The sequence below is a fragment of the Scylla paramamosain genome, chromosome 3, assembly GCF_035594125.1.
Source record: "Scylla paramamosain isolate STU-SP2022 chromosome 3, ASM3559412v1, whole genome shotgun sequence".
NCBI lineage: Eukaryota > Metazoa > Arthropoda > Malacostraca > Decapoda > Portunidae > Scylla > Scylla paramamosain.
Window position 1 is genome coordinate 15,560,001 of NC_087153.1, and position 18,574 is coordinate 15,578,574.

At 44.4% G+C, this 18,574-nt stretch overlaps 1 long non-coding RNA gene across 2 annotated transcripts in view; it reads left to right on the top strand.

Annotated features, from left to right (window-relative positions):
• Positions 1–18,574, top strand: part of LOC135091259 (uncharacterized) — a 185,719-nt gene that overhangs the window by 127,341 nt on the left and 39,804 nt on the right. For both annotated transcript variants that reach the window (XR_010262452.1, XR_010262455.1), the window contains exon 4: positions 18,238–18,282. This is a non-coding gene — a long non-coding RNA (uncharacterized LOC135091259). The remainder of the gene's footprint in view (positions 1–18,237; positions 18,283–18,574) is intronic.

The following is an 18,574-nucleotide window of genomic DNA, read 5'->3' on the forward strand; positions in this document are numbered from 1 at the left end:
TTGCTCTCAATTTTTCTTTTCTTTTATTTTTACTTTTGCGCTCTCTCTCTCTCTCTCTCTCTCTCTCTCTCTCTCTCTCTCTCTCTCTCTCTCTCTCTCTCTCTCTCTCTCTCTCTCTCTCTCTCTCTTTCCAGTACGGCAGCTCCTACACCTTCAAATAACACTTCACTTTTCTTACTGCGTTTGTTCGCTAAACACGTCAGTTGGTATCAAAAAGTGGTGTTATTTTTACATTATATTTTCACTGCATTTACTTCCCAAGCTTCTTTCTTTGTTCCTTTTCCTTCTATTCTTTCCTTTCATTTCTATCTTTATTTTATTTTATTGCACTTTTATCTTGTTTTTATATATTTATTTGTCTTATTTTCTGTTTATTCACTTGCTTTATTTTATTTATTTATTTATTTTATGATTGGGGTTTCTCACTCATCTTTGAATCTTTACACAGAGTCTTTATACCACCACTAACTCAACAGTGATTTATGATACTATTTTAACTTCGCTGTGATAGTTTCTCTTCTTCCTTGTACTCACCTCTCATGTATCATAACTTCTTTACTATTATTATTATTTTATAGAACCTTTGTTTCGTTCGTCAATTGCCAACATAATAATAATTTTTTAGTGCTTATACAATGAGGTACTTGCTCAATAACACACAGTCCACACTTGCACCTTTTTCCAGACATTAATTTATATTTTATGAGTACGTATTATTGTTTTCGCGCGAGTTATTTCGCTCATAAATTATTCTTCTTATCTCATTTGACATCTGGACGCGACTTTCTTCCTTTTTTTTTTTTTCAGTCTTTGTTTTACTTTTTTTTTTTTAACTTAAGTAATGTTGCATGTAAATTAGTCCCTTTGTTGACACCTATTCTTTCCTCTCTCTCTCTCTCTCTCTCTCTCTCTCTCTCTCTCTCTCTCTTTTTTTTCACAGTTTACGCTGAACACGGACGGAGATAAACACACACACACACACACACACACACACACACACACACACACACACACACACACACACACACACACACACACACACACACACACACAGACAGACACTCTATATACTATATACTGCATAAATAATAACTTCAACCTACCAAACAATCCACCAACACGTATTTACAACAGCAGTCATCACCACATCATATGCCTAACACATGAACCAATCAAATCCAGCCTTCACAAACTCCTTACGTACTATAAATAGGTATTCAGAACCCCATGAATGATTATACGAAGAGTCTCAGGTGTGAACTGTATAGAAAGAACCTCCACCCCCACCACACACACACACACACACACACACAAGGGAAGCACATCACAACACATCACATCACCAGGCACTACTTACTGAGCTGATCGTTGTAAGGGGGGGGGGGGACCAAGTTGCGCCATCCAAGTTAATTTACAAACATATACGTAAACATGTCACTCTGTAAACGGACAATTTCGAACTCCGCCCATTTCTTACACCGACCATTTCATACACAAGCTATTTCGCACGCCATTTCGCCCACAGTTTCCTATACATTTCCCGCACTATACTCGTACACTCTGGTCGATGGGCGTTTATGAGGCCGCGTTGTCAGGGAGCGGGCGGGGAGGTTGAGGGGGGGAGAAGGGAGGAGAAGGAGGTGATGGAATTGGGGGTAGAGAGATGTGGAGTCAGGAGGAGAGTGGGGTAATATTAGGATGGGGGACGAGAGGTACTACAGGGAAGGAGGAAGAGGGAAGTGATGGAATGGGGTGGATAGGGAAATGTGGAGTGAAAGGAGGAGTAGAGATGGGTGATATAGTGAAACGGGAGGTTACACAATAAGTAAGGAAAAGGGTATGGAAGGAAGGGGAATGATAACGATATGGACACAAATTTACAAAGGAGAGAGGGAAGGAGGATTCTGGTAAATGTAAGATCGTGTAGTTCATTTGCTAGTTCTTTGAGTGATATTGGATCTCCCTGGTATGAAACACAAATGGACACAAAGAACAAGCAAACAAACCCATTGGTACTTATAAGAGGTTTTTTTTTGTTTTTTTTTTGCGTGGCTAACCAACGGCACACAAAAAAAAAAAAGTTCAACCAGAGAAGAGTTCAAAATGGATGCCAATTTAGTTCCGATGCCCCCGATACTCCTCTCCTGAGACCGTTCAAGTCATAAGACGACAGATAAATCGTCTCTGAGTTTGCCGGTGAAAGGGATGAAAGAGTGAAGTGAAGGTACAGGTTGGTTTATGCGGGATTAGCGAGATGTGATAAGCTACATTACCTAATAATACGACACTTAGTAGAGTAAACATGACGGCTCCTTTCCACTCACCGTTACTTCCAATCGCGGTCTGCGGGAAAGGAAGAAATTCGTTGCAGAGTAAAAATTGCATAAAATATATCAGTACTGCAACATACTCCGAGAAAATAAAGTGTTACATTTCATAAAATCACTCGGAAGAACTTGATTTTTGCCATGATAGCGTGCAGACATCCTGCAGAGGAGTGTCCACGTGCTTGTCTAATCTCTTATCGAAAACTCCAATTGTTATACTATCGACGACATTGGAGGTACGAAATTCCTGACGTGGAGAAAGAAGAGGAGGCAAGGATGCTTTGCTATACAGACGACGCCATAAATAGTGGCGGATTCTAAACAATAATAATGCCGGCGGTTCGAGGTAGCCATCCCGTCAGTAACAAAATAACAATAAAATGTATTTCACTTACCACACTGTTAATTTCGTGTTGTGTTTCCCTTCTTTCTTATAATTCCTTGCAGACGACGAGGAACTGAGTCAACGAGGGAGGTTTATCTTTGAAACGCTTTGCTGTCGAGAACTGTTTAGTATGCTAGCAGTACAAGGAAATTCTACCATCAGATCTTAGCACACGGAAGACGTGAGTACAATGTTGTGTTTCGTGCGTGTGTTGGACGTATACAACGAGCCTGAATCAACAAAGGATGAGCCGGAATAATCGTCGGCAGTAGAAATACGAGCATCTTCTTGAAACTTTGGAACCAGCAACGTGTTATGAAGAGAAGATATCTTGTACAGGAATGGAATGTCATGTAAATCCACCGTCAACCGTGACGCAGGAACGCTGACGCTAATATACAATGCAGGCAACGACTCGTCTGTCCCAAATCTGCGCACAGACACAAGAGGCAAAGTGCTAGATGAATATATTAGTGCATGACCTTCCTTCTCACCTCCCTCCCTCTCATTACCTCTCTTCTTTCCCTCTTATTCTTCCTTCCTCCTTCGTTAGTTTCTTCACTTGTCCATTCGTTTGTGCATGCGTGCGTTTGTTTGTTACTGCCTTTCTTCCTTCGTCTTTCTTTCTTCATCCATCCACTGATTTATTCTCATTTCCTCCAGCTTCCTTTTATTCCTTCCAGTCCTCTTTGTCCCTCCCTCTCACCCCTCGCCCTCCCTTTCTCTCCCCCTCCCTCCCCTATTCCCGCTCCTCTCCCTTGATGACGCTGAGAGAATCGGAATGAAGACAATATAGAATTGAGCCACAAAAAGACTTTTCGTGAGAGAGAGAGAGAGAGAGAGAGAGAGAGAGAGAGAGAGATGGGGCGAGGGGATGCCTATAATTAGCGTCACGGAGGTGGGAGGGGCACACGTCAGTAATGGAGCACGGGCAGGTGAGGTCAGCGTGCGGGAGCGCAGGCACATGTTTACTGTTAAGTCACTCGGCGAAAACAGGCTTTTTCCGCCCCCGCTGCCGCTGCCGCCGCCACCACCACCACCACCACCACCACCACCACCGCCACCGCCGCCGCTGTTGCTGCTGCTGGCGCCGTGATAGCAGGTCAGCACGGGTCATGAATTGTTCTGGAAAAAGAGAAAAGAAGTTGCCCTTTAATGTGTGCAAAATGTGTGTTATTTCAAAAATATTTGCTCAAACATTATTAGAGGTTTTCATCTTTTTGCAGTGTTATCAATTTAGCAGCTGGAATTGCATCAGAAAGACGTGCAGAAGGAAAAAATTGATGCTTGTTGAAAATAAAAATGTTCTTACCTACCCATTTATCTTTTTTTTTCTTCTTTACTTGGGTGGAAAAAAACTGCTTCATTATTTTCTGCTAACTGTGGAAAGAAGTTATCAACACGGAATTACATCACATCGCTTGAGTGCACATGTCGATTATATTCCATCCTGAGCGCGTGGGTGGAGCTGCTGGGGGCGTGGCGGGGCATGGGTGGGCCGAGGAGGGTGGGTGGCATGGAGAGGGAGTGCGTGAGAGGTCACCATCCTCACCCTGTCATCAGCGTCATTGCCTGTCCCTCAATCTACTCCTCTGATTGGCCGCTACTCCATCTGTCTGTCAACGGCGCCATCATCCCCCCTCCCCAAACCCTCTCTCTCTCTCTCTCTCTCGCGCTCTCGCCCTCGCCACCTCTCGTCCGCGCCCACAACGCACCACGCCCTCCATAAATCTCACAGACGCGGTATATTTCAAGCCAGCACACCTCGCCTCACCTGCCATCAATTACCACTAAAATGTACCTGCTCCACGCGACCCAGACACACCTGGCTCAAATATACATGTCGCCCACTCCTCCTGAATGTACCTGCCGCCCACCGTTCCCTCACCCACCCAGGGAACTCCAGTGACGTTCATTAATCACGACTTGTCTTTCCCCTTGGGGCCGCTGACGAAGGTGCTGAGGGTGGTGGTTCCTGGTATTCTCTGGGGTCTTTTGTTCTTTGTTTTTTTGTGACTTCTGATGTCTTTTGGGGGTCTTCTAAGGTCTTTTGGGGTCTTTTGCAGTGTTTTGGGGTCTTTCTGGGGTCTTCTAGGGATCTTGTCAGGTCTTATGTTACTCCTAGCCCGTCTCTCTCTAAGTTTCTATCAATACCTTAGTAGTGTGGCAGCTTATCATTCTCTATTCTCTCTTAGATGGCCGCTTCCTCTGCTCTCCCTTCCTTCCCTCGTATTAAACCGACTGCCTCTTCACAGTCATCCATTCCGGTACTTCATCTCTCTTTTTCCTCTTGCTCCTCCTCTCCTCCATCCTTCTCGCCATTTATCCCTTTTACCTCTCAGCCCTTTCGCTTTCCACTTAAATGGTCACTTACTTCCTTTCCCCTGTCATTCATTAATTCATTCATTCATTCCCCCATTCCCCTCTTTCTCTTTCTCCAGCCTCACTTCATCTTTCAAACTCTTCCTTCCCTCCCGTCTCTCACCCTCCAGCTGCTCACAGATCCCCCGTCCTATCATCCTCCTTCTCCCTTTCAGCCGAGCATCCCCTCATCTTTCCCCCGCCGACTTTGAGAAAATTGGGAAGAACGACCGAGTTTTCAGACCGATTTTGAGCTAGCGGTGGCGTGATTGACTCGCAGCGTGGAGGGGAAAACTGAAACCTAAAGGACTGAATGCTGAATGATGGTGGTATTTATTGAGCAGAGAGAGAGAGAGGGGGGAGGCAGAGAGGAATAGGTAAAAGCATTCAAGATGCCTGCCTAGACTCCTGAAGGTTTATGGAGATGAGTTGCATGGATATCTCTCTCTCTCTCTCTCTCTCTCTCTCTCTCTCTCTCTCTCTCTCTCTCTCTCTCTCTCTCTCTCTCTCTCTCTCTCTCTCTCTCTCTCTCTCTCTCTCTCTCTCTCTCTCTCTCTCTCTCTCTCTCTCTCTCTCTCTCTCTCTCTCTCTCTCTCTCTCTCTCTCTCTCTCTCTCTCTCTCTCTCTCTCTCTCTCTCTCTCTCTCTCTCTCTCTCTCTCTCTCTCTCTCTCTCTCTCTCTCTCCAGTACCCTAATAGAATACCAAACACAGAAACACACACACACACACACACACACACACACACACACACACACACACACACACACACACACACACACACACACACACACACACACACACACACACAGTACACAGTACAAACACAAATTTCAATGACACAAATCTAACTACCATGCTAACTACGTCACTGAATCACTAACTACAGTAACAAATGAATAATGCAAACACGCAACACGGAGCAGAACGAAGCAAACACGCCGGGACGTACGGACAAGTGCTACATATTCACCATATTTCTTAATTAATTCCATTGCCTTAAGCTTGTTACCTGATGAACGTGACAGAATAACATTAGCAGCGTGGGTTCATAGCTGTGCCTCTTATAATGTTTACGTGGTATTATCAATTATTGTATCACCTGTTGGGAACGCAAAAAAAGAATAAATAAATAAATAAAAATAACAATTCCTATTCGTCCTAACAGAGCACACAGGAACATAAGAAATAAGGGAAGCTGCAAGAAGCCATCAGGCCTACACGTGGCAGTCCTTGTAAAAAAAATATAAATACCTATTTCCTCCTGTTTGTGATGATTGTAATATGTAACTCTCTAATGTACAGTAATATAAATAGGACAACAGAAATGTAGGTAACTTCGCCAGAGGTACAATGCGTTTGGTTATAGACAAGCCTTGCCTCTTTTTCCTTCGGTGTTTGAGAGAGAGAGAGAGAGAGAGAGAGAGAGAGAGAGAGAGAGAGAGAGAGAGAGAGAGAGAGAGAGAGAGGAAGGATGAGGGGTGGGCGTAACGGCTAAGTGGTTAAATTTGTGACTAGTAGGATGTTAAGATGGAAAGGGGAAGATGTAGGTCATGATGTTAGATTGAAGAGGCACTGAAGAAGGGAAGAAGTCATAGAAAATAAAGGTGTGATGGGAAGTTGAGAGGACAGCAAGTGATAGGAAGAAGATGCAATATAGTTAGGGAGATTACGGTGATAAGACGAAAAGAGAGAGAGGGAGGAGGAGGAGGTGAAAGAGGAGAAGACCATGAAGATAGTATAGGATTGAGATGAAGCGGAGAGATGAAGGAAAACGCTGTTGCTTTATGGGAAAAGAGTGGATAGAAGCAGAACCCTCGAGGAGAAACGGAGGAAGGGAAACGATAAAGGAGAGGCGATAAGGAAAGAGAGTGGAAGAAGAGAAGGAAGTGGAGAAGCAAGGAAAGCGTGCAATGGAAAGGAGAGGTTGGTGCAGTTTGGAGGTTTCTGGCGAAAAGTGAGCAAAATAATTTGAAAATACACCGCCTGAGCTGGACATATAAATTCAGGCAAAATGTATACCACAGCACCCTCGGCCACATTTATCTGGCCGAGGTAAACATTGCCCAAACGGCTATAAACCTACGCGGTGCCTGTGTGTGTGTGTGTGTGTGTGTGTGTGTGTGTGTGTGTGTGTGTGTGTGTGTGTTTGTGTTAAAACTATATGCCACTGTGTTGGTATTTTGTTTTATTTCTAGTCATTTTATTCCTCACCACCACCACCACCACCACTATTACATACCCAAATACATACATACATACATTCTTACTTATTTACTTACAAAATTACTTACCTACCTACCTAATTATCCTCTTAACCTAAGCTAACCTCACCTAAGCCTAACCCTTAACCTAAGCTAACTTACCTCTTAACCTAACCTAACCTAACCTAACCTACCTACTACACACACACACACACACACACACACACACACACACACACACACACACACACACACATATCCAACCTTCCCTCCCAGTCCACACAATTGCTGCGCAGGACACGGAAGCAAGAACCTGCCCTGCCCTGGCTGACCTGTGCCTTATCTACACGTCATCAGATACTTTACGCTGACCTCGAGACAAAAAAAAAGAGAAAAAGAAAGGAATAGCACACTCAAACGCTCTCTCTCTCTCTCTCTCTCTCTCTCTCTCTCTCTCTCTCTCTCTCTCTCTCTCTCTCTCTCTCTCTCTCTCTCTCTCTCTCTCTCTCTCTCTCATGACTCCCCGTAACAGAGAAGGTGAATTTACGTAAGAACAAGCGGACAGAAAAAGTATATGTTGCCGCTGATAAGAAATAGATAGGTAACATAATAGAAAAAGACGCAGAGTGGCGATAGAGTGATAGAGGTTGAAAGGAGCGAAGCGTAAGGGAAAGGAACAGGTCAAGCGATAAGGGAGAAATAATAACACGAAGGAGAGAACGAACACGATGCAGAAAGAGAGAGAGAGAGAGAGAGAGAGAGAGAGAGAGAGAGAGAGAGAGAGAGAGGGGGGAGGCAGACAGAGGGAAGACAGAGGAACTAAAATAGAAAGAGAGACAAAGGGAGAAAGAAAAGGAACAAAAAAACACAGATTCTACAGTAATATGGAAACACACACACACACACACACACACACACACACACACACACACACACATTACATAGATAACAAAGAAACAAGAAAAGGGTTGAAAAAAGATCACAGATACAGAAAAGGAAAGAGAGGAAAGAAAAAAAGAAAACGAAAGATCGAAACCTGTGAATGGGCAAGCGTAAGGCCACGTAAAGATGGGAAAATGGAACAGAAATGGAAGGAATTAGAGGCAGGTAAGAATCAGGTAACGGGACGAGCGAAGAACCTGGGAAATTGGTTGATAATTTTCACGTCTCACTTTCCCTCGATAACTCATTATTTACCAGGCGAGCTCATTCCACCACGCAGGGAAACTTTCTCTCTCTCTCTCTCTCTCTCTCTCTCTCTCTCTCTCTCTCTCTCTCTCTCTCTCTCTCTCTCTCTCTCTCTCTCTCTCTCTCTCTCTCTCTCTCTACATACACACACACAAACACACACACACAGACACACACACACACACACACACACACAGACACACACACACACACACACACATTAGATAATAATTTAGTAAGAGAGAGAGAGAGAGAGAGAGAGAGAGAGAGAGAGAGAGAGGGGGGGCATTAATTCCATTACGGCAGGAAAGTTTAGTTTCGTGTGTGTGTGTGTGTGTGTGTGTGTATGTGTGTGTCTGATTCAACTACGGTCGTCTGCTGGTCACCCAGCCAGCCGTTACCCTACGGAAAAAGCACAGAGCTCACAGTGACCGATCTTTGGGTAGGACTGAGACCACTGACACACCACACACCGGGACAGCGAGGTCACAACCCCTCAGGTTACATCCCGTACCTACTTGCTGCTAGGTGATCAGGGGCTACTCATTAAGAGGCTCGCCCATTTGTCTCGCTGCGCCCGGGATTCGAACCCGGGACTACTTGGTTGTGAGCCGAGTATGCTAACCACTACACTACGAGTGTGTGTGTGTGTGTGTGTGTGTCAGTGACTGAGTGAGTGAGTGAGTAATTACGTGCGAGCTTGCGTGTGCGGGTGCGCGTGCACTTGTGAAAATCGTGTAATGGGATCTTCTTAACTCATTACAGAGAATTACGATGGCGGGGTTAAGTTATTTGGTGATTCCAGAGTGAGTGAGTGAGCTGTTTCATAGGAGTTAATTGTTCTGGATCCTAACTTCCTGTACATGAGAGAGGCAGAAGACGTGTTGGTGCAGGAGAGTTGATGAAGCTTTGAGGCGTTGACAGGGACACGACGTGGGAAGCTGAGGACATGTGGCGAGGGAGAAGCAAGAGGCGAGACAGGGAGAACCACTGGTGAGAGATAGGCCAGTATTCTTAAACGCCTTCCTCTCTCGTGACTATTTTCAGAGGACACAGAGAGAATTAATCGGGTTCCTAAAGCATTTTTTTCCCCACTGGTAATGTAGACTACTTGCTAATCTATCACTTGAATCATGAAGACTTCCTTGAACACCACCAATAGCTTCCATTAGAGCCTGTTCATATTGTGGAGATAGACGGTAAAGTGTTTCTAAATACTGTCCATATTGTGGACTTGGGTGAGGGAGAGGGGGTGAGGGGGAGGGGGAGAGAGAGGAGGATGTCTATGAGGTAAGATGTGATGCGTTAGTGTTTCAGTGACCCACCTCTGCTGAGACACGCTTGCTGTTTAGGATGGGAACAGAAAGCAGCACTTAAACCAAAGAGGGATTCTAAGTCGTACTGAAGCCTCTCCTTATGAATCCCTGTGCTTATAACTTAGTGGTCGTAATGAAAGAGAAGACGCGGTAAATCTGCGACCGTAATAAAAGAGAAGAAAGGTTTTATCTCTGAGAATCTTGTTGGATGATGAAGGGTAAAGAAAACGCGACTTCTCTGAAATGGTATCGGGATTACACATTCGCGCTAGGAATAAAACATTACGAATCACACACGAGGGGGTAAGATTTGCAGTACCTGAATATGAAATGTGTAAAAGGGACGACAAATAGTTATAGGGAAGATGCAGCAAAGGTGAGGCTGGTATAAAACTACATTACTTCAATAGGGAAATATATTTGCTTACAATGTGGAGACAGGACGCCAAATAGAGAAGATGTAGTACAGGTATGGTGGGTGCAGAAATACTTGATTAAAATTGGGAAATATATTTGCTTACACTGTGGAGGGAGATGATGATCCAACAAGCTTAAGGACGATTCGTTGGTTCGTGGGCAGAACAACGTTGCTCGAGGCTGTTTTGGCCGGCCGAGGAGCACCAAGCCTTGCACCACCAGGAGGAGGGAACATGACACCGACGGGGTTTAATACCAGCCTGTTACCTGGCGCCACATATCCAAGGGCAGCGCTTCGAGTTCCTGCTAAGGCAAAGAGCTCACCCCACTGCTAATCTTTCCTTCGGGCTGGTTGATAAATGTGTACCTGGAGAAACACGGGGAAGATAAAGTGTGGAAAGACGGATGCCACGGTAACCCTAGCTGTGTCCCGGACTGAGGAGTGTCATTCTCCACAGGCTCACAGGACAATAAGACAGAGATGAGCGCTGAGGACACGTGCTGATGTAGTGAGTACCTCCAGCTTTACTTAATTTAATGCCTTAATCTTCTTTATCAATTCAGTTATTCATGTATATTTTTGTTTCGTTCGCCAGCACTACTCAGATTTTTATTAAGGTCTGTCTGTTCACCACCAATGATGCTCCACACACACACACACACACACACACACACACACACACACACACACACACACACACACACACACACACACTTTTAAATCACTCGAAGTTCTGAACTTTACATTTTTTTTTCACGCTTATTTTTTCATTCTCATTGCGAAATCGTATATTCTTCTCACGCTCAGACTTCTCAGCAGCAAATCGCCAGGGCGCAGAGTGGCTGGGGGAGGTGCAGCAGTGACAATGCAACCCGTGGCGTGCATTGCGGGGGCGGGAATGTTAGTGTTTGTAGGGAAATATGCATCGTAACGTTATTTCAGATAGGTTTTATGCTTTCACTGTGTGTGTGTGTGTGTGTGTGTGTGTGTGTGTGTGTGTGTGTGTGTGTGTGTGTGTGTGAGAAACTTTCCCACGAGAGCACGGGTATCTCCCCTCAATCTATTCTGCCGCACTCTCACCTCCGCGGCTCTCTCCCTCTCCCTCTCTCTCTCTCTCTCTCTCTCTCTCTCTCTCTCTCTCTCTCTCTCTCTCTCTCCCTGCGCTAGCTAATACACACCTTGCCTCCCTCACCTCTGCACCACCACCACCACCACCATCACTGATCTTACTCTTGTGACGATTTTCCTCAACATGATGTGTGTGTGTGTGTGTGTGTGTGTGTGTGTGTGTGTGTGTGCTGTGTGTTTGTGTGTCCTCTCTCTCTCTCTCTCTCTCTCTCTCTCTCTCTCTCTCTCTCTCTCTCTCTCTCTCTCTCTCTCTCTCTCTCTCTCTCTCTCTCTCTCTCTCTACTTCTTCTTCTACTTCATCTTCTTCTTCTTCTTCTTCTGTAGCCCCACCCTCCCACATCCCTCCATTCTTTTCCTTCATTTTTTTCCTCTTCCTGTGCTTCCTCCTCCTCCTCCTCCTCCTCGTCCCATCTTCCCTCTCTTCTCCGGTATTACGCGGGTCAAGCAAGGTCAAATCGTGTGTGTGTGTGTGTGTGTGTGTGTGTGTGTGTGTGTGTGTGTGTGTGTGTGTGTGTGTGTGTGTGTACTGAGAGAGAGAGAGAGAGAGAGAGAGAGAGAGAGAGAGAGAGAGAGAGAGAGAGAGAGAGAGAGAGAGAACAAGCAAGCGTAACGTGATGTGTACCTTTACGGAGCTGCAGATTCCGCCACCAATTAACCTGTTTACAGATATGCTCTCTCTCTCTCTCTCTCTCTCTCTCTCTCTCTCTCTCTCTCTCTCTCTCTCTCTCTCTCTCTCTCTCTCTCTCTCTCTCTCCTTCTCTCTCTCTGTTCTTCTCATTTTTACGGTGTACGCGTGAATGGACATGAACTGAAAAAGGAGAGATTTGTGGGTTACGTGAATGGAGTCTTTGTCCTGTAAGAGCGTGAATAAAATAAGAATATACGGTATAGTGTGTGTAGTGTGGATGCTGTCACTGATGCCTCGGGGACTGGTAGTAAGAGAGAGAGAGAGAGAGAGAGAGAGAGAGAGAGAGAGAGAGAGAGAGAGAGAGAGAGAGAGAGAGAGAGGCCAAAACACTCCTGCACCTCACTTCCACTATTCAGAAGGCTCTACTTGAAATTATACGATTTTTTAACGGTGTTTTTGCGGTTCTAGTGACAGATTAACGCGATCTCTACGTTATTAGCAGGAGAAATACTCTCTACAACCAGGCTAATCGTCTCTGCGGCCTTTGAAAATAGTCGTGGTGAGACAGCAAAGCGTTTCTGAATACGGCTATAAGAGAGACTGGTAACGGAAGTAGCCAGGCGGTATGGTGCGTATGTTTCCGGTAAAAAGGTTTATGTATAGATGAATAAACTCTGCTTCATTGTGTACGTATTAGCAAGCCTTTTATTCTCTTCTTTTACGCAATCAGACTTTAATTCGAGGGGATTAGCGGGACACAAAGAGAGTGTTTGGCTATGCTGGGTGAAGGGATTATTGCTCGAGTTATCACGTTAGGGCATGGTTAGATGGGGCTGGAGGGACAACTAAACTCGCTTACTTTTTTTTTTTTTTCATAAGTGGTAGGGTTTTCCTTTTTAGTGGAAGTTATTGGGAGTGTGTGCAGAGAACGCGGTGGAATTCAGCGGGAGAGTTGTGCTAAGTAGATGAGGGTTAAGGAGTTTAATTAGCGAACAAGTAGTTTCAGGAAATGCTACATGTCTTGAAAGTTGCGACAGAGAGGCAGACGTACGTATGAGGCCGTATGAGGATCTGGGAGCCGTGTTGTTTTGTGATGTGCGGTGCGATAGGGTAGGGTAGGTTAGGTTAGATTGCATTAGGTCAGATTTGGTGAGGATAGGTTAAATTGGTAGGGTAGGTTAGGTTAGATAAAAAATAAGTAAGGTTAGGTTAGGTTAGGCTAGATTATATTGGATCAGACTTGGTAAGGATAGGTTAGGTTAGGTCAGGTTAGGTTAGGTTAGGTTAGGTTAGGTTAGGTTAGGTTAGATTATATTGGATCAGACTTGGTAAGGATAGGTTAAGCTAAGTTAGGTTAGGTAAGGTTAGATTAGGTAAAGTTAGTTCAAGTGAGGTTAGGTTAGACTAGATAAATTTTGATTAAGTTAGGTTATGTCAAGTTAGATTACGTTAAGTAAGGTGAGATTACGTTAGGTTAGGTTAGTTATGTTCATCTAATGCAACCTGTCTAACCTAACTTCACCCTAACCATCCGTCTCTATCTCTCCATACATCAGTTCCATCTTTACGTATTCCGTACCTATACATTCACGTACACATGCGTCGTGGATAACAGAAGAGAAGTCTTATGGATCTTACAACTTCCTTCTCAAGTTACACGAATATCCGGAGACACCAAGTTCGCGTCTTGATGTTCGAGTGTTCGTGACGTACTTTCAAGTCTCCTCGGCCGCGCAAGTTCTCTCTGCGCTCCTTCAATATTCAATCTTCATTAGTATTGGAAACGCATCAGTGCATTATGTGTTCCTCGTGACTTTCATTATGTGAGGCGGTGAGAGACGTGGGGGTCGTGGTCGTCATCCGCTGTGTTTTACGTACAGTTGCCAGCCTCTGTGTGGGAGGTATGAACACACACACGCACACACGCACAAATACATACACACAGGTTGTCACGAGGGCAGATTCTGGCGTGGTAGTGAAGCAGACCTTTGCCAATCTACCTGATCGTGTGCGCTGTTTGATTTGATTACTCGCGCGTGTGTGTGTGTGTGTGTGTGTGTGTGTGTGTGTGTGTGTGTGTGTGTGTGTACTCCCGTTAGTCCACTGCTGTGCTCACGATGCTGTGCCACATAAAGCCAGGAAGGTCACGGCGGCACAGTTCTGTAGCACCCTGCTCGTCGTCCCCACAGCGAGGCCACGTGCTCCCCTCGCGGCGCCTGGCCCTCGCCGCGGCCCCCACGCGTGAGGATCTATATGCGATTATATTTAATTGTGCCATTATACACGCCTCATTACGAGCCGTCACTGCGGTGTTCCCTCCCGTGCTGGTAACGAGTCTCCTCACGCTCACTGCTCCGCTCATCGCCGCCGAGTCATTATAAGCCGCCATTATCCTCGAGCACCTGGGAGGCCGTGAGGCGCGTGTGATTGGGGTAATTAGCCTCGGGGGTGCAAGGAATAGCATCTCAATGACCTGCCATTTTACTGCTTCACCTCTCTTGTTAATGACTGAAGCGTCGAAGAATTCACTTTAATTTTCCTTGTGCTTGAACTTGCTTCCTTCACGGCTTATTCTGCTCGCGTCGCCGCCCTTAATTACGGCTCACTGGCAGGACTATTTCTTTCCTCAGCGTTGTTCTGTGGCGCGTGTATAAGAGTGAAGTGTGGCAGCGCTGCAAGGTCGTTTTCAACATCGTTATGGAATGCTCAGGCTTCGTGGCTTCAAACGATTTGATTCTCTCTCTCTCTCTCTCTCTCTCTCTCTCTCTCTCTCTCTCTCTCTCTCTCTCTCTCTCTCTCTCTCTCTCTCTCTCTCTCTCTCTCTCTCTCTCTCTCAAATATATATATATATATATATATATATATATATATATATATATATATATATATATATATATATATATATATATATATATATATATATATATATATGTGTGTGTGTGTGTGTGTGTGTGTGTGTGTGTGTGATTATATTTACTACTTTTAGTTCAGGAAATTAAGTTCACTAATAAATTATATAACTGAGAAAAAAATCGGTTCACAAGACCCAGTCTTTTGTAGCAGAAGTATCACCAACCCTAAGCTGAGCTGCAGAACACTGGGAAGGAGATCCTTATGGTGGAGGACGAGTCGCAAATCTTTCCGCAGCAAGTCTACTCCTCATTGATGGATAACACTGACTGCGCTGTGCGGACACATGGCGTGGCAACGCTCCACGCACTGTAATTACTCCCATTACGCACACTTGATGAAGACGTTAGCTTTTGTGGTTTATTAACTGCAGGTTCTGCTCTCGAGGGAGCACACGCGATAATGGGAGAGGAGGTTGCACTGCTGGCATATGTTGTAACTACGACATAAATAGTGATCATCCGATACCTTAAAGGAAATGAAGGCGCGGTGCAAGGAGGGATGATTTAAGCTCGACCGGAACACAAGAACTCACAGCGCTGATGATCCAGCTAAGATTACAATTAATTTGGTAAACTGACAACATTCGTGAATCAAACACTCTTTTATTGAAGGGCGTGGTATTCCCTGAAGAGGCAATACAAGCTTTTATAATGGTGATATCTAATTCTAAAATGCAGACAAAACATAACAATAATCTTGATTCTATACATATACATTGCAGTTCTCCTCAGTGATGAAAACGTACAAAGGTTACCATGTAGGACTGAATAATCCTTTCTTCTTCATTAATTTTTGTATTTATTCGATTTTCAAACACCTTTATCCTGCAACATCACAATTCTCCACAAGTCAGTCACACGCCGCGCCGATCCCAGTTTGCTCCTCGGGTCTTTGTCGGAAAGGTCGAGTTTCAAGCATGGCCAAGTACAAAGTGTTGACGGTAGCGAGGCAGCATAACGTGATCACCCATCCCCGCTCGTCACCTTGACCGCCAGCCAGCCAGCCAGCCAGCCACGCACTGATTCAGCACCACTCCACCTGTTTGATTTCGTTTGTACGCAGAGCTGAGGGCAGACTCCTGAATGAAGACCAGATGGAAGGAAAGGGGAAGTGTTATTTCTATGCATCTCTCTCTCTCTCTCTCTCTCTCTCTCTCTCTCTCTCTCTCTCTCTCTCTCTCTCTCTCTCTCTCTCTCTCTCTCTCTCTCTCTCTCTGCACATAACCTCTTTTAACTTTTTTTTTTTATTCATCCGTCCAACATCCCTACCCACCCTCCCTCCCTCTCCTATTCCATCCTTCCCTCCCTCCCCACCCCATCCCTCCCTGCAGTCCTCGCCCGTCAATATTCCCGCGAGTCATTCCCTCCCACCTATTATTCCACATTTCACTCTCGCCCAGTGCCACCAATCCCTTCTCCCTCCACTCCCGCCTCCTCGCCACCTCCACCTCCCTTCCTCTCCTCTGTTCCTTGGTACAAAGGAAATTTTTACCTGCACGTTTTTTTCTCCACATCTCTCCTTTTTCGTTATCCTTGTATGCGCTTTGAAATCTGTATTTGCGTGTTGTAGGATTTTTACCTATGTTTCTTTTTTCTTTCCCTGTGTCTTGTTGATTTTTACAGTGATGGCATTTCAAACAGACAACGTGTTTCAATTTCCCTCCTCCTAGCCTTCCTGTTCCTCCTCCTCCTCCTCCTACGCGTGACCCAGTTCTTGTGCTAATTCTATTCGTAGTTTTATTTCGTGATGGTCACAACATAACACAACCCCGTCCTGTATTGCGACGTTCCAGTGCCGCTCCCGTGTCCCCGAGGCTGCCGCGCGACACCTGTTGGCGCCAGATGTTCTTGTCTCATCATTAATATTGGTGTACATGACATACGTGCGCCATGAGTCCCGGGGCGAGAGAGGCAGTGGCAGAGTGATATTGCTGTTCGTTGTGGTTGTGGAGGTGGTGGTGGTGGTGGTGGTAGTGGTGGTGATGGTGATGGTGGTGGTGGTGGTGGTACTATTTTGTAAGTGAATTAGGTTATAGTGGTAATAATAATGATAATAATGACAATAATAGTTGTAGTAGTAGTAGTGGTAGTGATGGTGGTGTTAGTAGTATTTATTGTTATTATTATTATTATTATTATTATTATTATTATTATTATTATTATTATTATTATCATTATTATCATCATTATTATCATCATCATCATTTTTATTGCTATTTACTTGTCTCGCATTAAGGAAAGATGTAGAAAAAGTGCATGCAAAGAAGCAAAGAGTAACCCCCTGCAATCCCGACTGACTGCCTTGACTGACTACCTACTTACTTTATAAACTTCAGGGCTCGGGTCTCTGGGAACGAAGGATCAGCAAAATAACAAAAAAAAAAAAACTGTAACAAGCATAAGGTTAAACGAATTATTGCTTTGTTATTAAACACCTCGGGAACAGTAGATGGTAATTAGTAACAGATAACCCAGACATCTTCGTGCATGCAGGTGATGGGTGCTCGTGGTGGGGGGAGGAAGACACGTAATTGTTATCGCTAGGCAAGGCAAGGTGTGCAAGGGAGGGCTGCGTGTACCAACCCATGCAATAAACTGAGGAGCTAAACTGAACTAAAGGAAAAATCGTGCTTGTCTTCCGGTGCTGTGTAAAATTATTATATTGGACAGTCAGGATTTTTTTTCTTTGCTATTTTTATGGATTTGTTATTTCTTAGTTAGTAGTTCACTTACTGACAAATTTTATAAGAATACATATTAGATATACGTAATATATAATGCATACCGTTACATTTTACGTTATTTCTTGTATGCATTATGTATTATGTAGTATGTAATGTGTATTCAAAAAATTTTACCAGTAAACTAACTATCCTCCCAGTTTTCCCGTGTCATGTTATCGTTCTACGCGCCAGTCATCCTCTCCTTTTGTTTCCCTCCTTGAATTTCCGGCACATTTACTACCCAGCGTCACCCCAGCCGTGCCCGCCGCATTACAAGAGGGCGTTCAAATGAGGTAATTTTTACAGTACGTGTTTCCTTTATCAGGTTATCTTCACCCTGTACAACATCAAATAACAGTTTCATAGAGTTACAGTTAGCTTAAAGTAGGCGAATATGAACACAGGTAAAGAAATTATCCTTAGTCAATGCGAGCAGTGTAAAGAAGCTTAAGTACCTGTGTCTGTCTCCCTGTCACGGGCGTCATAAGTGGTCCCCTATATTTACACTGATATCTTGCGTTCCTTTATACTTTTAAGGTAATCAAATGGTGATGTTTTACGGTTACCGCCTGTAGAGTTAAGTACAACGATCACGTGCTTCCAAACAGCGTAGAGCTTATTAATGAAGGATGTGTTTCTTCTCCTTCAGGTGGAGCTGCTGCTGTTTCGCCGTTCGTCTGTTGCGCCCACAAAGGTGTGTACACAGACATTTATGCTCTATTTTAGTTTATTATCCGTATAAAAAGAGGGCGTTTCACTTTTTATATATTTACTAACTTGTTTTTGCCCTTTCTTTCGCAATTACAAGTCTCTTTCGGCGGACAACTATATCTTCATCTTCCACTCAGCTCTCCTCATTTACTTTTTTTAAACATTTTCTTTTGATCTTGTTTTGGTGTTTTCGTCGACCTTCTTTTCAGAAATATTTACCTGCGCTGATGAATTTTCGGCAAAACCTTTATGATGCTGGTGATATTTCAGCTTTG